This window comes from Vulpes lagopus, chromosome 23 (assembly GCF_018345385.1).
Source record: "Vulpes lagopus strain Blue_001 chromosome 23, ASM1834538v1, whole genome shotgun sequence".
Classification (NCBI taxonomy): Eukaryota; Metazoa; Chordata; class Mammalia; order Carnivora; family Canidae; genus Vulpes; species Vulpes lagopus.
This window is the reverse complement of record NC_054846.1, coordinates 25,147,869-25,172,424: the sequence shown is the minus strand read 5'-3', so window position 1 is coordinate 25,172,424 and position 24,556 is coordinate 25,147,869. Positions and strand designations below refer to the sequence as shown.

The 24,556-nt window shown below is 40.5% G+C and overlaps 1 protein-coding gene across 13 annotated transcripts in view; it reads right to left on the bottom strand.

Moving 5' to 3' along the window:
• The window catches only part of ANKS1B (ankyrin repeat and sterile alpha motif domain containing 1B), a 1,017,748-nt gene that overhangs the window by 953,150 nt on the left and 40,042 nt on the right, over positions 1-24,556 (bottom strand). The window lies entirely within an intron of this gene.

The window sequence follows — 24,556 nt, the reverse complement described above, 5'->3', positions numbered from 1 at the left end:
CTAATGATAAATGAGTGGTGAGAACTCATAACATAGCAACACAATGACTAACAATGTCACCTGAAGTGGACCAGAATGTAGCTCAGAAGGAAGGAGAAAGTATGAGCTTATACAGTGATAGCATGAACACTTGAAAAATATGGGGCAATCGTAACTATAAAGACTTTGGAATTAACTGCTCTAGAAGCTTTGAAGAAGCTGAGACTGGCAGGCTTGGGTAAGCCATCTATCAATTCAGAGCATCCTGTAAAAAAAAAAAAAAAAAAAAACAGAAAACATCACATCAGCATTAAGTGAATTTTATCTTCAGTACCCAGAAAGCGGACTGTAATGAAATTCAGGTCTAAGATTTGAATGACCTGAGTAGCTGAGCTAAAGAGAAAACTGGATACAACTGAATACACAGCCCCAGCAAGTTTCCCACACTGTAAACAGAGCTCTGAGAGGAAGAGAACAGGATAGTGAGGCATGGAATGGTGATTTGGGTACATGGACATGAGAACATGAATTCTGCTGACTCCGTGGGCTGGAAGGATCCACTCCCTTCCTTTTCGTAAAGGAAAGCAGCCTCTAGTTGTCTGAAGACCTTCCAAAGGCCATACCTGAGAAAGAGGTCCTCTTCAGGATCTGCCCTACTTCCGCTCATTGCCTCTAGACCAATAAGTAGGGTCAGATCCTACTCATAATCACTCCAATTGTGAAGCACAGTCCCAGTTATGAGAAGAAATAGCCTATTCACCAAAAAAGTTACTGAGCCTGGCACGTACCATTAAGAACTGAGGGCACACATAGGGAAATGGATCTAGAGGATGGTAAGCTCAGTCAGAGGGAAAAATGGTAGAGGAAAGTGTATTAATAGGGAGGGACTCTGTTGTGACTCCAAATGTAACTTCTAGCAAAGAAACCGTTAGTAGGTCCTAAAACACTGATAGGATTCCAAAAGAGCAGGCACTAGAGGTAGCAATTACCATTAAAAGCAAGGTGAATGCCATGAAAAAATGCTCAACATCACTCATCATCAGGGAAATACAAATCAAAACCACAATGAGATACCATCTCACACCTGTCAGAATGGCTAAAATTAACAACTCAGGAAACAATAGATGTTAGCGAAGATGCAAAGAAAGGGGAACCCTCTTGCACTGTTGGTGGGAATGGAAACTGGTGCAGCCACTTTGGGAAACAGTATGGAGATTCTTCAACAAGTTAAAAATAGAACTACTCTACCAGCAATTATACTACTGGGTATTTACCTAAAGGATACAAACATAGCAATTCAAACCAGTACATGCACCCCAATGTATATAGCAGCACTACCAACAATTTCCAAAGTATGGAAAGAGCCCAAAAGTCCATTAGCTGATGAACAGATAAAGGTGGGATATATATAAATATATATATAATATGTATAATATATATAATGAGATATTACTCAGCCATCAAAAAGAATGAGATCTTGCTGTTTGCAATGACACAAGTGCAACTAGAGTGTATTATGCTAAGTGAAATAAGTCATGATTTCACTCACGTGGAAATTAAGAAACAAAACCGATGAATGTGGGGGAAGGGAAGAAAAAACAGAATAACATAAAGACAGATAGGGAAGCAAACTATAAGAGCTTTTTAATTTAGGGAACAACTGAGGGTTGTGGAGGGGATGTGGATGAGGGATGGATTGGTAATTGACTGATGGGCATTAAGGAGTGCACTTATGTAAAGAGCACTGAGTATTAAATGCAACTACTGATGAATTGCTAAATTCTACCCCTGAAGCTAATACTATACTACAGGTGAACTAACTTGAATTCAAATAAAATTTTGAGGGGAAAAAAAAGCAGGGTGAATATAATTGCCCTAAAAGGCAGTAAAGTCACAGCAGCAATCAGAAAACCTTGACCTGCAAGGGTCTGTGACTATACCTAATGAATAACCAGTCATTTTTCTCTGCAGAGGCAAAAGAGATAGATAGTGCATTAGTTTGCTAGAGCTGTTGTAACAAAGCACCACAGACTGAGTGGCTTGAACAACATAAATTTATTGTCTCACAGTTCTGGAGACTATTAAGCCAAGATCAAGTGTCGGCATGGCTGGTTTCCTCTGAGAGCTAGGAGAATCTCTCTCCTACCTTCTGGAGGTTTGTGGAAATCTCTAGTATTCTCTGGCTTGTAAAAGCATCACTCTGACTTCTGTCTTCATCCTCACATGGCATTCTATGTGTATGTGTGTGTGTGTGTGTGTGTGTGTGTGTTTTCCATGTCCTTTTCATAAGAACACCCATCCTACTGGATTAGGGGCCCAACCTACTCCAATATGCCCTTATCCTAACTCTATCTGCATATGCGACTTATTTCCAGGTAAGGTCACATTATAAAGTATAGGAGTTTAACACATATGAATTGCGGGGGGAGGGGGGGCACAATTCAAAAGACAAAAAAGCAGCAAATGAAGCTATTTCTTAACTTATATGGCTAAAAAAATACCAAGAACTGATGAAGAGAAGACTGATGTACAGTTTGCCGATCTAAGCCAGACCAGAAACCTAAAGCACATCAATGTCAAGAGAAGCTGAGTCCTCTTCAGCAAAAAAGCCAGTGTTTGGCAGCCCCGGTGGCTCAGCGGTTTAGCACTGCCTGCAGCCCAGGGTGTGATCCTGGAAACCCGGGATCGAGTCCCACATCAGGCTCCCTGCATGGAGCCTGCTTCTCCCTCTGCCTGTGTCTCTGCTTCTCTCTCTCCTCTCTGTGCATTCTCATGAATAAATAAATAAAATCTTTAAGAAAAAAAAAAACCCAGTGTTTCTCCAATCATGTTCCAGAGGAATGTGTTACCATTTATCAGAGCACCTCTACACTAGCGAAAGAGTAATACCTAACCCTTCTAGAGACTGTTGGATATAGGGTCTAGCTGACACGGATATCAGGCTTCCCAGCTAGAGTGGAAGCATATAGAGGCCAGATAAAAAATTTGGAGTCCTGGCCCAAATCCATTTCACAAATTGGCCCAATGGGTCTGCAGCCTCATCATCTGGGTATGTTCCTGATCCCTGAATAATTGGGGGTAGACAAAAGTAGCAACAGCCAGAACCCAAACACTGGTTCTCTGACCTGTGAAATAAGATCCATTATGATAAAAGGGGATAAAGGAATCCCCTGATTTTGCTTTCCCCTTACCCCTGTCCAGATAATAAATCAGAAAAACATGGTAGCCAGGTGGAAAAAAAAAAAAAAAAAGGACTTGTGCAACTCTCAAAGAGTGGCTCCTACAAAAGCCATACAGTTCATGGGTGGATCAGCTCACTATGTTAGTGCAAGAGGACAAATGCTATCAGACTATAGCCCCATGCAGGCGTGAACTACTGTAGTGTTACTTAAAATGCAGTCCACAGACGAAAGCCAGTTCACAGAGTGTTTCTTATAATTTCCACAACAAAATATAACAAATATAAAAAGTGAGAATACACACTTGAAATCATGCATAGCAATGTGACAGTACTGCAATAACCAAATGTGTGACTATATTTTACAATAGGATCCATCATGATGACTAAAAATAAAACAAAACAAAAGGTCTTTGGCATAGCCAGTTTGAAGTAGCACTGTTCTAAAGGACATGGGTGAAAGGAAATTCTACCATCAGGGCAGAGCTTCAACAAACTTTATATAAGAAAAGAAAAGGTCTGACCTAAGGATATATATATATCTGAATTCTTGGGCAGTGACTAACAGCTCTGCTAAATAAATGATCAAGGACCTAGAAGGAGCAATGATAAATGATCGGACAAGATGAGGTCTAAAAAAAGAGTCCTGTCGGTGGTGGCTGGCCTAGTGGGAGGAGCATGTGACTCTTGATCTCGGTGTCATATGACCTGCAGCCCTACGTTGGGGGGCAGAAATTACTAAAGGAAAAAAAAAAAAAACCTTGCCAAAAAAAGAACTTATTTTTAAAAAGGAGTCATGTAGATGACTCTGTGAGAGTGGACACAAAGTGTAAATACCCAACACAGCATCTATAGTAGAGAAAACACTGAACAACCAGGTGGAAAAGATGACTCATCCAACGAATGTCTGCCAGCCTCCAGCCTCCGCCACTTCAATGCTTACACAGTAGATGTGTAAACAGAACAGCCACGGTGGCAGGGATGAAGGGTATGCATTGGCACAAAAGCAGGGACTCTTTCTCACCAAGGCTGATCCAGCTATTTTACAAATTTGAAACACCTGTTTCCAAGTGTTAGGCACCAAAGACATATGTATGTAAACCACAGCCCCTGGGAAGGTAATGTCTGTTCTGAGTACTAATGTATGAAGAGTAGTTAGCTGGGGAAAGAAGAGAAGCAACAGTGTTCCAAGAAGAGGAGATGGCATTTGCAAAGCCATTTGGAGAATCCTACCAAGTTTGGAAAATCTAAATCCATGGGAGAATGCCAAAGATAAAGGCAGAGGCAGGATCACTAAGTGGTCTGGATGCCAGGCTTTTGTAATGAAGATGACTGGTAATTATTGAAGGATTTTAAATAGAAGGTCATGATCATATCTGTGTTTTAACAAAGACTTCCTAGCAGTGAGCCAGATAGGAGTAATCCAGGAGAGAAAACAGCTAAAGAAATAGTATTCATGACAGGGAGAGAGAAGAAAGGACATCTTCAAAAGGGATTTTGAAAAGCCAGAACTCTAAAAGTAAGGAAGAAGGAGACTTGTAAGTAAGGAAGTAGGATGACTTGGGTTTTTATAATTCATATATTCCTCTAGCAGAACCATCTTCCAGTTTGAACCTCTATTTTATATCTATCTTAGTGGACTTCTATTTCCATTACTTATTTGTGTGTTTCTCTCCCCATGGTGAATTCAATATGGGCAGAGATTATGGCTTATTCCCTTTATATGGTTAGCAGGGCCAGAACTAAGGTGAGGAAAGCAAGGAACTCACTTCTGGGTTCACATCAGTGCAAGGTTGAAACTCCCGTTTTAAGTTTGATACTTTGCTACTTACATTTTGTTTTGTTTTGTTTTTTAATGTTATTTGTCTCAATATAGAGTTTTTTGGCATCCTCTTAAATTTTACTTTATGAGGCAAGTACCTCACTTACCTCACACTACTTCCTGCCCTGATTCTCAGTGCCTCACACAAGCAGGTACTTAAGTGCACACTGAAAAAAAGAAAGGCAATCAAATGGCATAAGCAACAAGAAGAATGGTAGTGGGCCACTCCCAGAAAAAGAAGGAGCACAGACCTTGGGAAAAAATGATAAGTTTATAATGCATGTCAGAAGCACTGCTTGGCGTATTATCTTATCGATTCATTTATTATTAAACAAAGGCAGCATTTATAATAGAAAAGCATTAAACGCCAACAGTACTCAAGGAATTGTCCTAAGGAAATTTTTCCCATTATCTTTTTAAAACTTACATTAATATTTGAGGTATTATAGCAATATCCAATTTCTCAGCTCAGCTTATGAGTTAACATTACTTAGGACGCCAAGATGAGCTATCTATTATACAAATGTATCACTGATACCTGAAATCTTTGATATCACCTTACCAAATACCCTATCGGCAAGGTATCACCTGACCTCCATATGTGAAATACCACCCCCATTACCTTATGTCCTTATCCCTGCCGACTTTTCTGCATAGTATGATTATCATTTCATATAGTATATATTTATTTACTATTCTTCTTTCCCATTTAAGAAGAGCTCTATGAGAACATACGATTTGTCTGTTTTATTCATAAGTCATATCCTTAACACATAGAATAAATGTCACTGAAGGTCATGACAAAAGATAATAGAGTGGCTGGAGAGAGGCTTACACTGAAACAGAAATAAGATGAAGAAAATAAAGCCCTTGGGCAGCCCGGGTGGCTCAGCGGTTCAGTGCCTGCCTTTTGCTCAGGGTGTGGTCCTGAAGACCTGGGATCAAGTCCCATGTCAGGCTCCCTTCATGGAGCCTGTTTCTCCCTCTGCCTGTGTCTCTGCCTCTGTGTGTGTGTGTGTCTTTCATAAATGGATGAATAAAATCTTAAAAAAAAAAAAAAGCCCTGTGTAGACACAAAACTAGGAGTCAGGAGCTCACAAGAACATAAGTGAAATCCATAGGGGTCAAAAAAAAGATGCAGTTGGTACCCAGAGTAATGAGCTTGAGAGCTTACACCTATGCTTTTTATAGCCTTTGACCAGATGAGAACCAAATCTCTTTAGAAAGCTGGTATCTTCAGAGGGCTACCTGCTTGGGAATCACTGGTAAACCAGAAAACAAAACAAAACAAAACAAAACAAAACAAAACAAAAATACTTGCCTCAGCCTGGGTCCTGGGAAAAATGAAGAAGTGTCCCTGAGAATTATTTACTGGGACCTCCATTAAAATCTTTGGGCTTTAAGTTTATCCTCTCTACATGGTCGAGGAATCGCAACCCAAAAAATTGGAATAAACATTGGTTCCGGGGTGTGCTAGTTACCAATTTATTATCAGCTCCAAATCCACTCTTCTTTGTCCTGGTTTGAAATATTGGAGCTGTCCCCTATAAATATTTCTCTTGCACCGGATGGCTCAATGTTAAGTTTTGTCAAAAGTAACCTGAAGGGAATGGGCTAGTCAGCCCATTGCAAAAAAAAAAAAAAAAAAACTTAAATGATTTGAAACAAACTGATTTTACTCATTAAATATAAAAAAACATAGATTTGTTTCTGAAAATCCAATAGAAAGTTAATACCTAGAATTCTCACCTAACACTCTTCTTCTCATCATAAAGCTGGCTTCAAGCCGAGCTTCATTTTCCAAATACTAAAATATCCCCTAGTTACATCTAACATTTGAGTAAATGTTCAGCTTCTTCAACTCAGTAGATGTATTTTTGAAGATTTACAACGTCCTATCTATATGGATGGCTTTTAAGCAGCTTTTTAGGCTGGTAACCTCCAGTTTCATTTAGCATAAGATTGGATGTTTCTGCACCCCGTTTCACATTCCAAAAATCTCCCCACGTTACAGAATAACAAAGGGTTATATACACTTCAGCTATAATAAGAATAAAAGGAGGAGGAGGGGCAAGACGGCGGAAGAGTAGGGTCCCCAAATCACCTGTCCCCACCAAATTACCTAGATAACCTTCAAGTCATCCTGAAAATCTACGAATTCGGCCTGAGATTTAAAGAGAGACCAGCTGGAACGCTACAGAGAGAAGAGTTCGTGCTTCTATCAAGGTAGGAAGACGGGGAAAAAGAAATAAAGACACAAAAGGCCTCCAAGGGGGAGGGGCCCCGCGAGGAGCCGGGCTGAGGCCGGGGCGAGTGTCCCCAGGACAGGAGAGCCCCGTCCCGGAGGAGCAGGAGCTGCACCAACCTTCCCGGGCGGAAAGGGGCCCGCAGGGAGTTAGAGCAGGACCCAGGAGGGCGGGGATGCCCTCGGGCTCCCTGGGACAGTAACAGGCACCTGCACCCCGGGAGAGTGCGCCGAGCTCCCTAAGGGCTGCAGCGCGAACGGCGGGACCCGGAGCAGCTCGGAGGGGCTCGGGCGGCGGCTCCGCGGAGGGGGCTGCAGGGCGGGAGCGCGAATCCAACAGCGCAGGCCCCGGAGCACAGGGCGCCAGGACACAGCCCAGGATCCGCCCTCCCCCGGGACAGGCAGAGGCCAGGAGGGCCCAGGACAGCAAGGACGCTCCTGTCCCGAGCTGAGCAGATCAGCGGCCTCGCCCCGGAGCCCCCAGGCCCTGCAGATGGAGAGCCCGGGGTTACTGTGGGAGCTGACTCCAGGGTCCCAGAGCTGCCCCCGCCACTGGGGTTGTTCCTCCTGGGGCCTCACGGGGTGAACAACCCCCACTGAGCCCTGCACCAGGCAGGGGGCAGAGCAGCTCCCCCAAGTGCTGACACCGGAAAATCAGCACAGCAGGCCCCTCCCCCAGAAGACCAGCGAGACGGACAAGTTCCAGGGGAAGTCAAGGGACTTAAAGTATACAGAATCAGAAGATACTCCCCCGTGTTTGTTTGTTTGTTTTTGCTTTTTGATTTGTTTGCTTCCCCCACCCCCTGTTTTCCCTTTCTTTTTCTTTTTTCTTCTCTTTTTTTCTTTTTTTTCATCCTTTTTTCTTTTTCCTTTTTCTCTTTTCTTTCCTTTTATCTCTCTTTTTCTCCTCTTCCCAATACAACTTGTTTTTGGCCACTCTGCACTGAGCAAAATGACTAGAAGGAAAACCTCACCTCAAAAGAAAGAATCAGAAACAATCCTCTCTCCCACAGAGTTACAAAATCTGGATTACAATTCAATGTCAGAAAGCCAATTCAGAAGCACTATTATACAGCTACTGGTGGCTCTAGAAAAAAGCATAAAGGACTCAAGAGACTTCATGATGGCAGAATTTAGATCTAATCAGGCAGAAATTAAAAATCAATTGAATGAGATGCAATCCAAACTAGAAGTCCTAATGATGAGGGTTAACGAGGTGGAAGAACGAGTGAGTGACATAGAAGACAAGTTGATGGCAAAGAGGGAAACTGAGGGAAAAAGAGACAAACAATTAAAAGACCATGAAGATAGATTAAGGGAAACAGACAGCCTGAGGAAGAAAAACCTATGTTTAACTGGGGTTCCCGAGGGCGTCAAAAGGGACAGAGGGCCAGAATATGTATTTGAACAAATCATAGCTGAAAACTTTCTTAATCTGGGAAGGGAAACAGGCATTCAGATCCAGGAAATAGAGAGAATCCCCCCTAAAATCAATAAAAACTGTTCAACACCTCGACATTTAATAGTGAAGCTTGCAAATTCCAAAGATAAAGAGAAGATCCTTAAAGCAGCAAGAGACAAGAAATCCCTGACTTTTATGGGGAGGAGTATTAGGATAACAGCAGACCTCTCCACAGAGACCTGGCAAGCCAGAAAGGGCTGGCAGGATATATTCAGGGTCCTAAATGAGAAGAATATGCAACCAAGAATACTTTATCCAGCAAGGCTCTCATTCAAAATGGAAGGAGACATAAAGAGCTTCCAAGACAGGCAGGAACTGAAAGAACATGTGACCTCCAAACCAGCTCTGCAAGAAATTTTAAGGGGGACTCTTAAAATTCCCCTTTAAGAAGAAGTTCAGTGGAACAATCCACAAAAACAAGGACTGAATAGATATCATGATGACACTAAACTCGTATCTGTCAATAGTAACTCTGAACGTGAACGGGCTTAATGACCCCATCAAAAGGCGCAGGGTTTCAGACTGGATAAAAAAGCAGGACCCATCTATTTGCTGTCTACAAAAGACTCATTTTAGACAGAAGGACACCTACAGCCTGAAAATAAAAGGTTGGAGAACCATTTACCATTCAAATGGTCCTCAAAAGAGAGCAGGGGTAGCTATCCTTATATCAGATAAACTGAAATTTACCCTGAAGACTGTAGTGAGACATGAAGAGGGACACTATATCATACTTAAAGGATCTATCCAACAAGAGGACGTAACAATTCTCATCAATATATATGCCCCGAATGTGGGAGCTGCCAAATATATCAATCAATTAATAACCAAAGTGAAGAAATACTTAGATAATAATACACTTATGCTTGGTGACTTCAATCTACCTCTTTCTATACTCGATAGGTCTTCAAAGCACATCTCCAAAGAAACGAGAATTTAAATGATACACTGGACCAGATGGATTTCACAGATATCTACAGAACTTTACATCCAAACTCAACTGAATACACATTCTTCTCAAGTGCACATGGAACGTTCTCCAGAATAGACCACATACTGGGTCACAAATCGGGTCTGAACCGATACCAAAAGATTGAGATCATCCCCTGCATATTCTCAGACCATAATGCCTTGAAATTAGAACTAAATCACAACAAGAAGTTTGGAAGGACCTCAAACACGTGGAGGTTAAGGACCATTCTGCTAAAAGATGAAAGGGTCAACCAGGAAATTAAGGAAGAATTAAAAAGATTCATGGAAACTAATGAGAATGAAGATACAACCGTTCAAAATCTTTGGGATGCAGCAAAGGCAGTCCTAAGGGGGAAATACATTGCAATACAAGCATCCATTCAAAAATTGGAAAGAACTCAAATACAGAAGCTAACCTTACACATAAAGGAGCTAGAGAAAAAAACAGCAAATAGATCCTACACCCAGGAGAAGAAGAGAGTTAATAAACATTCGAGCAGAACTCAACGAAATCGAGAGCAGAAGAACTGTGGAACAGATCAACAGAACCAGGAGTTGGTTCTTTGAAAGAATTAATAAGATAGATAAACCATTAGCCAACCTTATTAAAAAGAAGAGAGAAGACTCAAATTAATAAGATCATGAATGAGAAAGGAGAGATCACTACCAACATCAAGAAAATACAAACGATTTTAAAAACATATTATGAACAGCTATACGCCAATAAATTAGGCAATCTAGAAGAAATGGACGCATTTCTGGAAAGCCACAAACTACCAAAACTGGAACAGGAAGAAACAGAAAACCTGAACAGGCCAATAACCAGGGAGGAAATTGAAGCAGTCATCAAAAACCTCCCAAGACACAAAAGTCCAGGGCCAGATGGCTTCCCAGGGGAATTCTATCAAACGTTGAAAGAAGAAACCATACCTATTCTACTAAAGCTGTTTGGAAAGATAAGAAGAGATGGAGTACTTCCAAATTCGTTCTATGAGGCCAGCATCACCTTAATTCCAAAACCAGACAAAGATCCCACCAAAAAGGAGAATTACAGACCAATATCCCTGATGAACACGGATGCAAAAATTCTCAACAAGATACTAGCCAATAGGATCCAACAGTACATTAAGAACATTATTCACCATGACCAAGTAGGATTTATCCCCGGGACACAAGGCTGGTTCAACACTCGTAAAACAATCAGTGTGATTCATCATATCAGCAAGAGAAAAACCAAGAACCATAGGATCCTCTCATTAGATGCAGAGAAAGCATTTGACAAAATACAGCATCCATTCCTGATCAAAACTCATCAGAGTGTAGGGATAGAGGGAACATTTCTCAGCATCTTAAAAGCCATCTACGAAAAGCCCACAGCAAATATCATTCTCAATGGGGAAGCACTGGGAGCATTTCCCCTAAGATCAGGAACAAGACAGGGATGTCCACTCTCACCACTGCTATTCAACATAGTACTGGAATTCCTAGCCTCAGCAATCAGACAACAAAAAGACATTAAAGGCATTCAAATTGGCAAAGAAGAAGTCAAACTCTCCCTCTTCGCCGATGACATGATACTCTACATAGAAAACCCAAAAGCCTCCACCCCAAGATTGCTAGAACTCATACAGCAATTTGGTAGCGTGGCAGGATACAAAATCAATGGCCAGAAATCAGTGCCATTTCTATACACTAACAATGAGACTGAAGAAAGAGAAATGAAGGAGTCAATCCCATTTACAATTGCACCCAAAAGCATAAGATACCTAGGAATAAACCTAACCAGAGAGGTAAAGGATCTATACCCTAAAAACTATAGAACACTTCTGAAAGAAATTGGGGAAGACACAAAGAGATGGAAAAATATTCCATGCTCCTGGATTGGCAGAATTAATATTGTGAAAATGTCAATGTTACCCAGGGCAATTTACACGTTTAATGCAATCCCTATCAAAATACCATGGACTTTCTTCAGAGAGTTAGAACAAATTATTTTAAGATTTGTGTGGAATCAGAAAAGACCCCGAATAGCCAGGGGAATTTTAAAAAAGAAAACCATAGCTGGGGGCATCACAATGCCAGATTTCAGGTTGTACTACAAAGCTGTGGTCATCAAGACAGTGTGGTACTGGCACAAAAACAGACACACAGATCAATGGAACAGAATAGAGAATCCAGAAGTGGACCCTCAACTTTATGGTCAACTAATATTCGATAAAGGAGGAAAGACTATCCACTGGAAGAAAGACAGTCTCTTCAATTAATGGTGCTGGGAAAATTGGACATCCACATGCAGAAGAATGAAACTAGACCACTCTCACAATACACAAAGATAAACTCAAAATGGATGAAAGATCTAAATGTGAGACAAGATTCCATCAAAATCCTAGAGGAGAATACAGGCAACACCCTTTTTGAACTCGGCCACAGCAACTTCTTGATGATACATCTAGGAAGGCAAAAGAAACAAAAGCAAAAATGAACTACTGGGACTTCATCAAGATAAGAAGCTTTTGCACAGCAAAGGATACAGTCAACAAAACTAAAAGACAACCTACAGAATGGGAGAAGATATTTGCAAATGACCTACCAGATAAAGGGCTAGTTTCCAAGATCTATAAAGAACTTATTAAACTCAACACCAAAGAAACAAACAATCCAATCATGAAATGGGCAAAAGACATGAAGAGAAATCTCACAGAGGAAGACACAGACATGGCCAACATGCACATGAGAAAATGCTCTGCATCACTTGCCATCAGGGAAATACAAATCAAAACCACAATAAGATACCACCTCACCCCAGTGAGAATGGGGAAAATTAACAAGGCAGGAAACCACAAATGTTGGAGAGGATGTGGAGAAAAGGGAACCCTCTTACACTGCTGGTGGGAATGTAAACTGGTGCAGCCACTCTGGAAAACTGTGTGGAGGTTCCTCAAAGATTTAAAAATAGACCTGCCCTACGACCCAGCAATTGCACTGCTGGGGATTTACCCCAAAGATGCAGATGCAATGAAACGCCGGGACACCTGCACCCCATGTTTCTAGCAGCAATGTCCACAATAGCCAAACTGTGGAAGGAGCCTCAGTGTCCATCGAAAGATGAATGGATAAAGAAGATGTGGTTTATGTATACAATGGAATATTACTCAGCCATTAGAAACGACAAATACCCACCATTTGCTTCGACGTGGATGGAACTGGAGGGTATTATGCTGAGTGAAGTAAGTCAATCGGAGAAGGACAAACAGTGTATGTTCTCATTCATTTGGGGAATATAAATAATAGTGAAAGGGAATAGAAGGGAAGGGAGAAGAAATGTGTGGAAATATCAGAAAGGGAGACAGAACATAGACTCCTAACTCTGGGAAATGAACTAGGGGTGGTGGAAGGGGAGGAGGGCAGGGGGTGGGGTTGAATGGGTGACGGGCACTGAGGGGGGCGCTTGACGGGATGAGCACTGGGTGTTATTCTGTATGTTGGTGAATTGAACACCAATAAAAAATAAATTTATTATAAAAAAAATAAGAATAAAAATCATTCAGAAAAAAAACAGGCTTGCCAATGAAACTAAGTCCAATCTTGACTTGCTCTGTGTTTTTAACTACCTCTATATTAGAAACGTGAAGTGAAAAACATATCCCACGCTATTTTGTAACAGGTACTGCCCTACAATGGTTAATTCTATGTCGCAATTTGACTGGACCACAGAGTACTCAGGTATTTGGTCATACTTTTCTGGGTGTTTCTATGAAGATGCTTTGAATGAGATTAGCATTTATTTTATTTTTTATTTTTATTTATTTATTTTTTATTTATGATAGTCACAGAGAGAGAGAGGCAGAGACATAGGCAGAGGGAGAAGCAGGCTCCATGCACCGGGAGCCCAACGTGGGATTCAATCCCGGGTCTCCAGGATCGCGCCCTGGGCCAAAGGCAGGCGCCAAACCGCTGTGCCACCCAGGGATCCCGAGATTAGCATTTAAATCAGTAGATGAGTAAAGCAGATGACCTTCCCTAATGTAAGTGAGGCTCATCCAATCAGTTGAAAGTCTCAATAAAACAAAAAAGGCTGACTTTCCACCAAGTAGGAGAGTAGTGCTTCTGCTTGACTGCTTTCAAACTGGGAAAGGTCTTTTCCCGCCTTTGGGCTTGAACTAAAACGTCAGCTCCTCCTGGGTCTTGAGCCCACCAGCCTTCAGACTGAACACACACCTTTCAGTTCTGGTTCTCAGGTCTTCTGGCTCAGACTAATACAACACTAGCAGATCTCCTAGGTCTCTAGCTTGTCAACTCTGCAGATCTGGGTACTTGTCAGACTCCATAATGACATGGTAATTCCTTATTGAAAATGAATCTCAATCAAATACTCCCCCATGTGTGTTATGTGTGTGAGTGTGTGTGTGTGTGTGTGTGCGTGTGTTCACTGGTTCAGTTTCACTGGATAATACCCCAAATAATCTCCTATCGCCCAACTCCCCATTAAAACATTCCCGTGTAGAGCAATAAAATGCTCCAGACCTTTCTTCCCCGTTTTGAAAGATATTACATTCATTGTCTTCTTTTCCTCCTCTCCATCCCAGCTATCCCACAACCTTCTGAAAAAAATATTCCTACCCCATCTCTCTGTAATTATGTAGTTAGAACATGAGCTGGCATCTTTTTGAAAAGAGCTGGTTCTTTTTGAAACCACAGTTGTTTGGCTGTGGGGAGAGGAACATCTGATCCAAGCCAATCTGAGGCCTTACAACATGTGAGCTCTGTGTTTTTGTTAATTTAAAAACTGAAGAGAGTTGATTGAAGTCCTTTTCTGCTAGCAGCCATGTGGAGGAATCAGACTTGGATTACAATTAGAATACAGAATGCTAAGAGCATGAAGCAACTGCACTGAAGCAGAGGCGACAGCTGAAAAAAAGAACCCTACTGATAAGACCCAACTCCCCTGTCCCATTGACTCCTCTGTGTCTCGGTGACAGCAGTCAATAGCCTTTTGGCTAAAGCTAGTTTGAACTAGGTGTCAGTCAACTGCAACCAGAGCAGAAGCAGCAAACCCCTACTGTGTGCAAATCATTATGGAAATTTATGTAATTGAACTAAACACAACCAAACTAAATTCAGCTATTTTATATCATCTGTTTTCCATGAATTGATATTTTTCAAAAAATGAAATGTGTTCACTATTTGCCCTAAAAACATCATTAACATTGAGGCTACCTGAAATGCAAATTTTACCCAAAAAGGATCTCTCTTTGCTTGTATGTATAAGGAACTTACCAAATCAGAAAGCACAATCAGAAAACACAAGGAGTTCCACGTTCCGTGGTGAACAGTATGAGGTCCCATTAAAAATACTACAAAAAAGTAATACGATAGTAAAAAAAAAAATTCTATAAATATTCCACAATCTCTGAATTTCTCAGGAAAATCACACATATTTATGAAATGAGGACATCAATAAATAAATATCTTCTTAGTACTTCACAAATTTAACATTTTCTTCTCAGTTGGATAAAAGATAAACTTTATTATCCCCTTATACATCCTAGAATCCCTGTTACAGAGAAAGCATTTAAAAGCAGTTATTAGGGCAGCCCTGGTGGCTCAGCAGTTTAGCGCTGCCTTCAGCGGTTTAGCGCTGCCTTCAGGCTCCCTTAGCCTGATCCTGGAGACCCGAGATCGAGTGCCGCGTTGGGCTCCCTGCGTGGAGCCTGCTTCTCCCTCTGCCTGTGTCTCTGCCCCTTTCTCTCTGTGTCTCTCATGAATAAATAAAATCTTAAAAATAAATAAATAAAATAAAATAAAATAAAAGCAGTTATTAATACATCAGGCCATATGAAATATAAACTGGCCCTGAACTTCCTCTTCAACAAGATCAATGTTATTCTGTGAAATTGGAAAGATGGTGGCTTGGATAACTAAAATTCAAATAAACACACAACCTTCAGTACTCAAATTCAGTTAACTTAAAAGTCTATAACCATTTACTGTTTTTATAAACTTGCTAACAATGGTTTTAATGGCTGATTTCTCTAATCTCAATCCCTATATATTTTCCTGAATGATGTGCTAAGCAGCACAACTGCGAATAAAGAGAACATAAAAGACAGAGAAGCAAACACACATATGCACTTCACAAATAAGTTTGGTAAGAACTTAGTCACAAAGGGTTTGTACCAGCTCAGGATCATAGTTCCAAGTCATTTCTTTTTCACTCATTCTAATTTCACCAATAGGAGAGATAAGCAGATAATCTGAGAATAGGTAAGAGAGGAAAAACAAGCTTCAAAGTAGCTGGTATTTTTAATAAGGCAACTGAAATAAGGAGATATTGAGAGACAAATTAGTTACTAAAACCTTTAACAAAATACAAAGCCCCAGATCACATGCATAGATCAGAAGGGTTAGGTATTATTCCACATTTTCATTTTATAGAATTTCGGGAAATGTTATGAGCTTCATTTTTCCAACAGCACCCTGAGAACAAGTAATAAATATAATATCTCAAGTTCAGTTCAAAGAACTATATTTTCACAAATTCCCAATCCTATCCTCATTAAGATCTCTCACACAATAACCATTCTGCTAGGAAAGTAGCTGGGGGGATTATCAGAGAAGATAGAAAGATTAGCATCTGCTAATACTAATATCCAATTCAAAAGTATTTGTCCATATGGTTCTAATCCAGTAAACACGTTTTACAATTATGAGCCGTTGGCATTTTTGTGGTATACAGCATTCAATCTAAACAATGAGACGTTCAGAAGGGTTTTGAGTCTCTCTACTAAGGAAAGCATTTTAATCAGAGTCTGTCAAAATGAGATTAGAGTTAATATAAGTAACATCAATGAAAGGTTTGGAAGAAAAGATTAAATTCAGTAAGTCTTAAACACTTAGTTATCTCAGAAGATTAATATAAGAAGATAAAAACATGGATTCTTCACACATCTCACAAGAAGAGAATGTGTATATAAAGGAGGTGCAGAGCATAAACATATATACTTACCTATGTATAGAATCTTTACAGAGGATACATGGAAAACTGAAAGAATGGTGGCCTCTGGCCTAAAGGACTGGGGGGGGACCAGTGAACTGGGCTAAGGACACTAACTTTTCATTCTATATTCTTTTAATTTATGGAATATTTGACTATATTTCCAATTTAATTCAATAAACACATTTAAAATAAAAGACATGAACCATGAATACAAATAACTTCTATGAAAGTAAAATGTGTAAGTTACATGGAAAAGATAGATAGATACAAAACACACAACTGGATTAGAGATGGATTCATCTACAAAAACAGAGAAACTGCCAATCAGGAGATAGTGCACAAGATGGGCCTTAAATGATGGAAAGAGCAGATATGTAACAGAAATCATCCCAGGGAAGAGACCACCTGAACAGAGGAAACACACAGGTGGGAAAGGATGGATCACGTTCAGGAAAGTATTTGTGTAAACGTTCAAGGCACCTTTAAGGTGCCATATTCTTTTTCGATGGCTGCATGACAAATTACCACGTGAGCAGAGCCTTAAATCAAACATGAATTTATCATCTTATGGTTTCTGTGATCAGGAGTCCATGTCACATCGGCCCTTTGCTCAGGGACTCCTTAGGGCTGAAAGCAAAGTATCTGCCAGGGCTAGGGTTTCACCTAATGAGTGGGGTCCTCCTCTAGAATCGCCGGTTGTGGGCAGAGTTTGGTTCCTTGCAGGATTGCTAAGACTGCCTCCCATCCTCAGACCGTAACACTATCCCCTTCGATTGGGTTGTACTTGCGTCAAGGGTGTGATAATGCATCATATTCACACACCTGTTGTTGTGCAAGCACACAAAGAAGACATCCAGGAGCTGCCCAAGAGAAGAGGATTGTGCAGCGCATGTACATCAGAGTAGAATCTTTGCGAACATCTTAGAAGTCTGCCCAGCATGGATGACAACAGAAGATGAGAGTTACAATTCTCTAGGGCTGTACCAAAGTCCAGCTCCATAGTTTTTCCCTGTTATTTCTCTGTTCCCAAAGATGCTGCTGCTCGTAAAATGTATATACACAATGAACAACTGCAGCAGAGAATCTTCCTACATTTGGTGACTGTCTATCCTTCGACTACCAATGGTAGTCACTTCTTGCATGGCCTATTTTACTAACTGCGGATATCTGCTCCTCTCTCACAGCCTTTCAGTCAATAGGAACCATTCTTACTTCTGAATATGGTAATTCCTGGCTGGCTTCTCCATTACTGTTAGATTAATACTGAGCTTATTAAGGACCTCCTCTTACTCCACAAAGACCTGAAGTCTTTGTTGTATATTTTTCCCTTCTATTACTGGCCGTTTTTTGTTTTTTGTTTTTGTTTTTTTTTGCCTTGTGTCAGTTCATGACACAAAAGCAATCTTAGGTGTTCTATGGTTCTCTAGACCCCATCTTATCTATCCAAGAAAGAAATGCAAATTTGCAAAATGTCAGCTCTAGAGCCATATGGAAGATTAAGTATACACATAATTAATATTTTTGCAATGCTGATTATGACTCTTTTGGAGCCTAAGTTTCAGAAATACTCACTTCTATGATGTAGCAGCTTATATTTTTCTCATAGACAAACATGAAAAAGTTTGGTAACTTTTGCCTGCTGATTTAGATGACAAATAGGCTGTTAGACAAGCAGAACACCATGAAAAGAAGGCTACCTTATATAACACTTAGTCTCTCAGAACAACACGGCACAAGGTTTGAGATCTTCTTCAGCTATTTCCACTGCTATACTGATTTAACAAGGTGATCTGCATTCTTCAATCTTGTTTTATTTAATTTTTTTTAGCTAAACTCTACATCCAATGTGAGCCCTGAACTCACAACCCTGAGATCAAGAGTTGCATGTTCCACCAACTGAGCCAGTTAGATGCCCCCATATTCTCCAATTTTAAACAGAGCACTGGTATGTCTTCTTCTAGGTAAAGGAGTATTCATTAAAAATCACTATTTGATGGTAAAATAAATACTGCTAGCATAATTAAAATTTTAATAGTCTTGGCTTATAAACAATGGCTTTCAAATTTGCAAACAGACTGTCAGGCCACATACAAGAGTCAGCTTTTTTGAGTAGCAGTTTTATAGCATAAACAGGTAATTAAGCCAACAAATACCAAATGAGTCCCCACTAAGTGTAAGACACTGTTCTACTAGGTAGGTGACAGTGCAGGGGGAAAATTACAGGATGAGTCAAACATGAATCCTAACCTCAAGTTATTTATAAGTGAAAAGAAAATTCTGAGGGTGGTAGGATCAACCTAATTTTCCTTTCCCTTCTGTAGCAGACAGATTCTGTAGGTGATCCCCATGGTCCCCAACTCCTAGTTCCTAGTCCTTACATGACCCTTCTCCCCTTGAGTGTGGGCAGGACCTGTGATATGTTTGTAACCAAAAGAATTTGGTAAAGGTGACAGGAAATGCCCATAATTATTGTACTTGAGCATGTAATTATATTACATAATATTGTAGCACCCATCCTGACTCTCTCCTTTGCGGGCTTTGAGGAAGCAAATGGCCATGGTCAGAATGTCACATGAGCTGGAATGACAGGAGGTGTCAGCCAGCAGGATGCTGAAGCCTCCAGTCCTACAATAATAGCAAGGAACCACCATCTGCCAACAATCTAAGTAACTGTTTCCCAGTCCAGCCTCAGTTGAGAACTATTGTCTTGGCAAACACCTCGATTCAAGTTTTGTGAGATCTTTAGCAGAGGGCCTACAGAAACCAAAAACACGTTAAGACTAAGTTTATGGTGATACTGTTACATAGCAAGAGGTACACAAAAACATCTTCATTCTTATTCAAATTGCTCACATCTTTTTTAAGATTTTATTTATTTATTCATGAGAGACATAGAGAGAGAGGCAGAGGCACAGGCAGAGGGAGAAGCAGGCTCCCTGCAGGGAGCCCCATGCAGGACTCAATCCCAGCACCCTGGGATCATGCCCTGAGCCAAAGGCAGACGCTCCACCACAGAGCCCCCCAGGCATCCCTAAATTGCTCACGAATCTTATGAGGTAAATTCAAGTATCCTAAACATCACATCACCCCTGATATAATAGGAAGCCCCCAGCCTACACACACGAGTAAAGCAGAGTCAGTTACACAGTCACACTCTTCTGTAAAAAGCAAGCTCCAATTTGTCGCCAATACTGCCAGAAGGAGCAGGCTGGTTACCTGATGAACCGTCCAAAAAACAAAGATCAGTGGCTCTTCTCAGAGAGCAAGCAGCTTCCACTTCCTGACTAAATGTTCAGAAGGAGCCACCAGGCCTGTTGACCATGAATGAATGGAAAACCTGAAGGGTTGGGGGACACCACAGTGGCTGGTTAGGTACAGAAGAAAACTCGGATTCCCACTTACCCAAAGAAAGTAAAAATATATACCTCCTAGTAAAACACAGCTATTTTCCTTCTTGTCTAAAAGCCATCTTTGCTTGTATTTTTTCTTTTATTGAGGTATAACTGACGAATACAATGGCACGATATTTGAAGCACACGCAATGCCATGATGCGACACACGCATACATAGTAAAAGGATTTCCACAGCCAAACTTACTACAGATCCATCTTCTCACATATTTACCTCTCTTTTGTTTCAACTACCTTTTCTTAAACGCAATGGGACCCAGTTTGGGACATGCATTCATCACAAATGAGCCAGAGTTCTTACCATCACTTTTTCAGAAGTCCCATCACTGCAGGCTCATTGCAACACAAATATTTTCACAAACAGTGGAAGTGATATATTAGTACAATTTCATCAGGATAATAAGCATAACTAAAAACAATTACCAAGATTTATTTTTTTTATTATTCAGTAGTGAGAGGAGGAAAAGTACTCAACTGTTAACTGTACTTATTTAACTCTCACTTTTTAAAGAGTAAAGTCAGTTAAGTAAAACACAAAATGTGTGACAAAATATATGCATAGAATAATGTAGTTTTTTCCTTTGCAAAAGGAGATTCACTACATTATGTCATTTCATTTTTCTCTGTATAGCAAAAGTGAATCAATAACCTATTTCCAAATGGGCAGCTAATAAAATTAACTTTTACTGCATATTTGAGAAAGTTATTTAATCTCTTCTAATTACATACACACACAAAGGCTTTTTGCAAATCATTAACAGTTAAGAAATACTTTCATTACACTTTAGGTAGGTAAAATATTCTTGGTTGTCTGAGAAAACCATTCCTATAATATTAGTTAAATGCACAATCACATTTCCAAATGGCAGAAAATAAAAGCAACATTAATTGGAAAGAATATACATTTGGTCTAAGTAAAGCTTGAAGGCACAACCAGAGATGAGCATGGAAAGCATAACTTGATCTGCACGCTCCCCCTGGGCCTCGAGGTATCTCTCTCTGAATGCCCTGCCTGCAAACATCTAGGTCAGTCCCACGGCTTAAACAACAACATCCTAAATAGGGCATGAGAAGAAATCAAATGCACAATAATGTAAATGAATATATCTCCCAGATAAAGGGAAGCATTTAAATGTGACAATGTAAAAATGCAGCATAGAGAAGTCAGAAGCAAACTGAAACAAAAAATATTTCGAAAGCTTTCTAAAATAAAAAATTTAAAATAGGCAGGGTAAAGGAAGAATAACTTATAGACAGCTATTCTCACCTTAGTGAGGGGCAGGAGTCACATACGGGTCTACGTATAAAATAGTAACCTAGTAAAACAAACTGAAAAATTCAAACCACAGTACAAAACAAGGGCCTCAGCCTAAATTGATGGTTCTACCGTATTTGTTGGAATCCTTTCCAGAAGCCTCTGGACTTCTGCTTTTTTAGATCTGTGATAAGCACCAATCGTTGATTTAATTGATAGTTAATCAATATTGAATTAGTCAATATTGGTTAATCAACTATTAATGAACAGTAATCAACTATTAATCAACATTCTGTATCTTAGTATCTCTGCTACTAAGATACATAATTACATGCGAGGCCATTCTGTCTCACAACTGTGCCCTGACCTGCACCGAGCATCTCACATATCCAACAGAATGACCTAAATAGGTCTTACATTATACACAACAGGGGTCTACAAACTTTCTCTATAAAGTGCCAGAGAGTGAATATTTTAGGCTTCAGGGAGCCACACAGTCTCTGCTAGAGCTATCCAACACTATGGCATGAAAAGAGTCTTAGAGAACGTGTAAATGAATGGGTATGGCTGTGTTCCAGTAAAACTTTATCTACAAAAAAAGCAATATACAGGCTAGATTTGGACCTCAAACCATAGTTTGTCAATTCCTAAAAGGAACTCTCAAGGGACCCCACACCTCAAATTTTTCTCCAAGTCTAATAAATAGCTGAAAAGTCTACCTTTGGTAGAGAAGAAAACTGAACAACTTTTATTCTACCATGAAATTGCCAAGATCATATACCAGCTATACAGCAGACCTAGGGATCTACGGGCCTCCCTGAACAAACAAGCGAAGACGAAGACATTATGGCAGACGAGAAATGAAGAAGGATAAAGATGGTCAGTAATTTTAACCAACAACAAATAGATACTGAAAATCTTTACACCCACAGAAATCCTATCTGACCTAAAAATAACTGTATTTTTCCTGCCAATATTTAATAATACATACCCTTCCCTCTCCTACTTTTTTCCACTCCTTCTATTGCTTACCTTGTGTAAAAACAGATAAAATGAGCACGTGATGGTAGTAACAGCTTCCTCACTTGTCTCCCTGCTTCCAGGAATGAGCTACCTAAAACACAATTCTGTTCTGCTTATAATAAGCTGCCAATTTAGCAATGGGGAAGCCTATGGACTCTTGGGTCATGGAGAACTTAATACGGATCTAGATTCTATTATTTATTAGCTGTGTGACCCTGGGCAGGTTACTTAACCTCTCCAGCTTCTATTTCCTTTTCCAAAAAACGAGTTTTTGAAAAAATCATTAAGTTGTGATAAAAAGTAAATAAGGGAATTCATGTAAAGTACTCATCAAAATATCTGATACATTATTGTCATTCAAGAAATGTGTCCTATGATTATGGTAATCGTGGGGTTAACATTTTTTAAAACCTGTCTGCATATTCTTTGAAATTCCTCCCCCTGAGAGGCGGGATCTATGTGCCCTCCCCTTGAATCTGGGTCGGCCTTAGTAAGTTGCCTGTAACCATGAGAATGCAGCAGAGGTGATACTAGATGATTTCTGAGGCGAGGTCAGAAAAAGCCATTCTGCTTCCATCTGAATCTCTTGAGACACTCACTCAGGGGCCACGTAAGAATTCCAGGTACTCTGACACTGCCTCACTGGAGAGACCACATGTAAGCACTATTCAGGTGAGCATCCACCGGCCGTTTGACTGAGCCATCTTCAACTCATCCAGCTAAGCCTTCAGATGACCACAGCCAACATCTGCCTGCAACTACCTGACCACAACATTGTGAGCAAAACGGAATGTTATTTTGAATAATTAAGTTTCGGGTAATTGGGTAGGTAGGCACCAATAGCAACCAGAACAAAACTTTAGTATATGCAGTGATATAACAAAACTCTTAAAACATGTAGCATTGGCCAGGTGCCTCAGCAGCCTCACAGGTAATCCAGGGTAAAGACAGGCCTGGCTTAAAGACGTTTATTGCTGCGACTTTTACCTAATGGAGTACATAAAATCCACCAGAAGAGCAAAAAGTAAATGTTCGAGGGAACTGTATTAACAAAGCATTCCCAGCTTTAACTTAAATAGATGGTATAAGTACAAAAAGAAAAGAAGCCTTTGGGCACCCAAACTTCTACAAGTAGGAAGCAGGCCTAGGAAGCACCCAACTGCAGACATACACCATTTCCTAAGCATTTGCTTAGGAAAGCATGATTCAGAAGGAAGAATCAAGAACCCAAATGGCAGGACCAAGAGCAATGGAAAACAATTCCTAATGAGCAGTACTGAACCCTAATCAACACACGGGCAACATCTGTCCAGCTGGATTTCAAAACTGCAATTGTCTCGTGAATGCTATGTAGCTCTCATTTCTTTCATTTTAGAAAGGGGTGTCTACTGTGGTTATCCTATCCCTGAATCACCAATGCAGAGTGGCTAGGTGGGGAGCAGAAAACATCTTTTTGATTCACAGATCTTCATGTCAAGAGAAACCATATCAAAGGAACTGCATATCAGGGGCCTCATATACATACAGAGTTGATTTAGATGAATGGATCTTGAGCTCATGCCAGAACAAATAAACCTTCAGGATGGAAGAGGACTTTGGAGAGAATGGATTTTGCATTTGAGAGAATTGTAAATAATTTGTGACCAAAAGAAAGACTGTGGTGGTTTTATGATAGTCATATATAGAGAGAGAGGCAGAGACAAGGCAGAGACAAAGGCAGAGGGAGAAGCAGGCTCCATCCACCGGGAGCCCAACATGGGATTTGATCCCGGGTCTCCAGGATCGCGCCCTGGGCCAAAGGCAGGCGCCAAACCGCTGCGCCACCCAGGGATCCCCGTCTGCATGTTTTAAACACTCCTTTTTTTTTTTTTTTTTGACACTTCTCCCACCAAGAGGTGTGGTCGGTCTGTGTCCACTCCCCTTGAATCCAGCCCAGTTTTAGCGACAAGCTTGTAAAACTAAAACACAGCAGAAATGACATGATTATTAACTTCCAAGTCTTGGTCAGAAAAGCCCACAAAGTTTTTGCTTGATTCTCTTGAGACACTTGCTCCAAGCAAAGCCTGCTGCTGTGTAAAAAGTCTGATTACCCCAAAACCACCACGCTGGAGAGGCCACATATAGGTAGTCCAGTCAGTAACAAAGCTGAAGGCCCCAACAGGCAGCATCACCTACCAGCCATGTGAGTGAGCCCGATCAGATGTCCAGGCTGC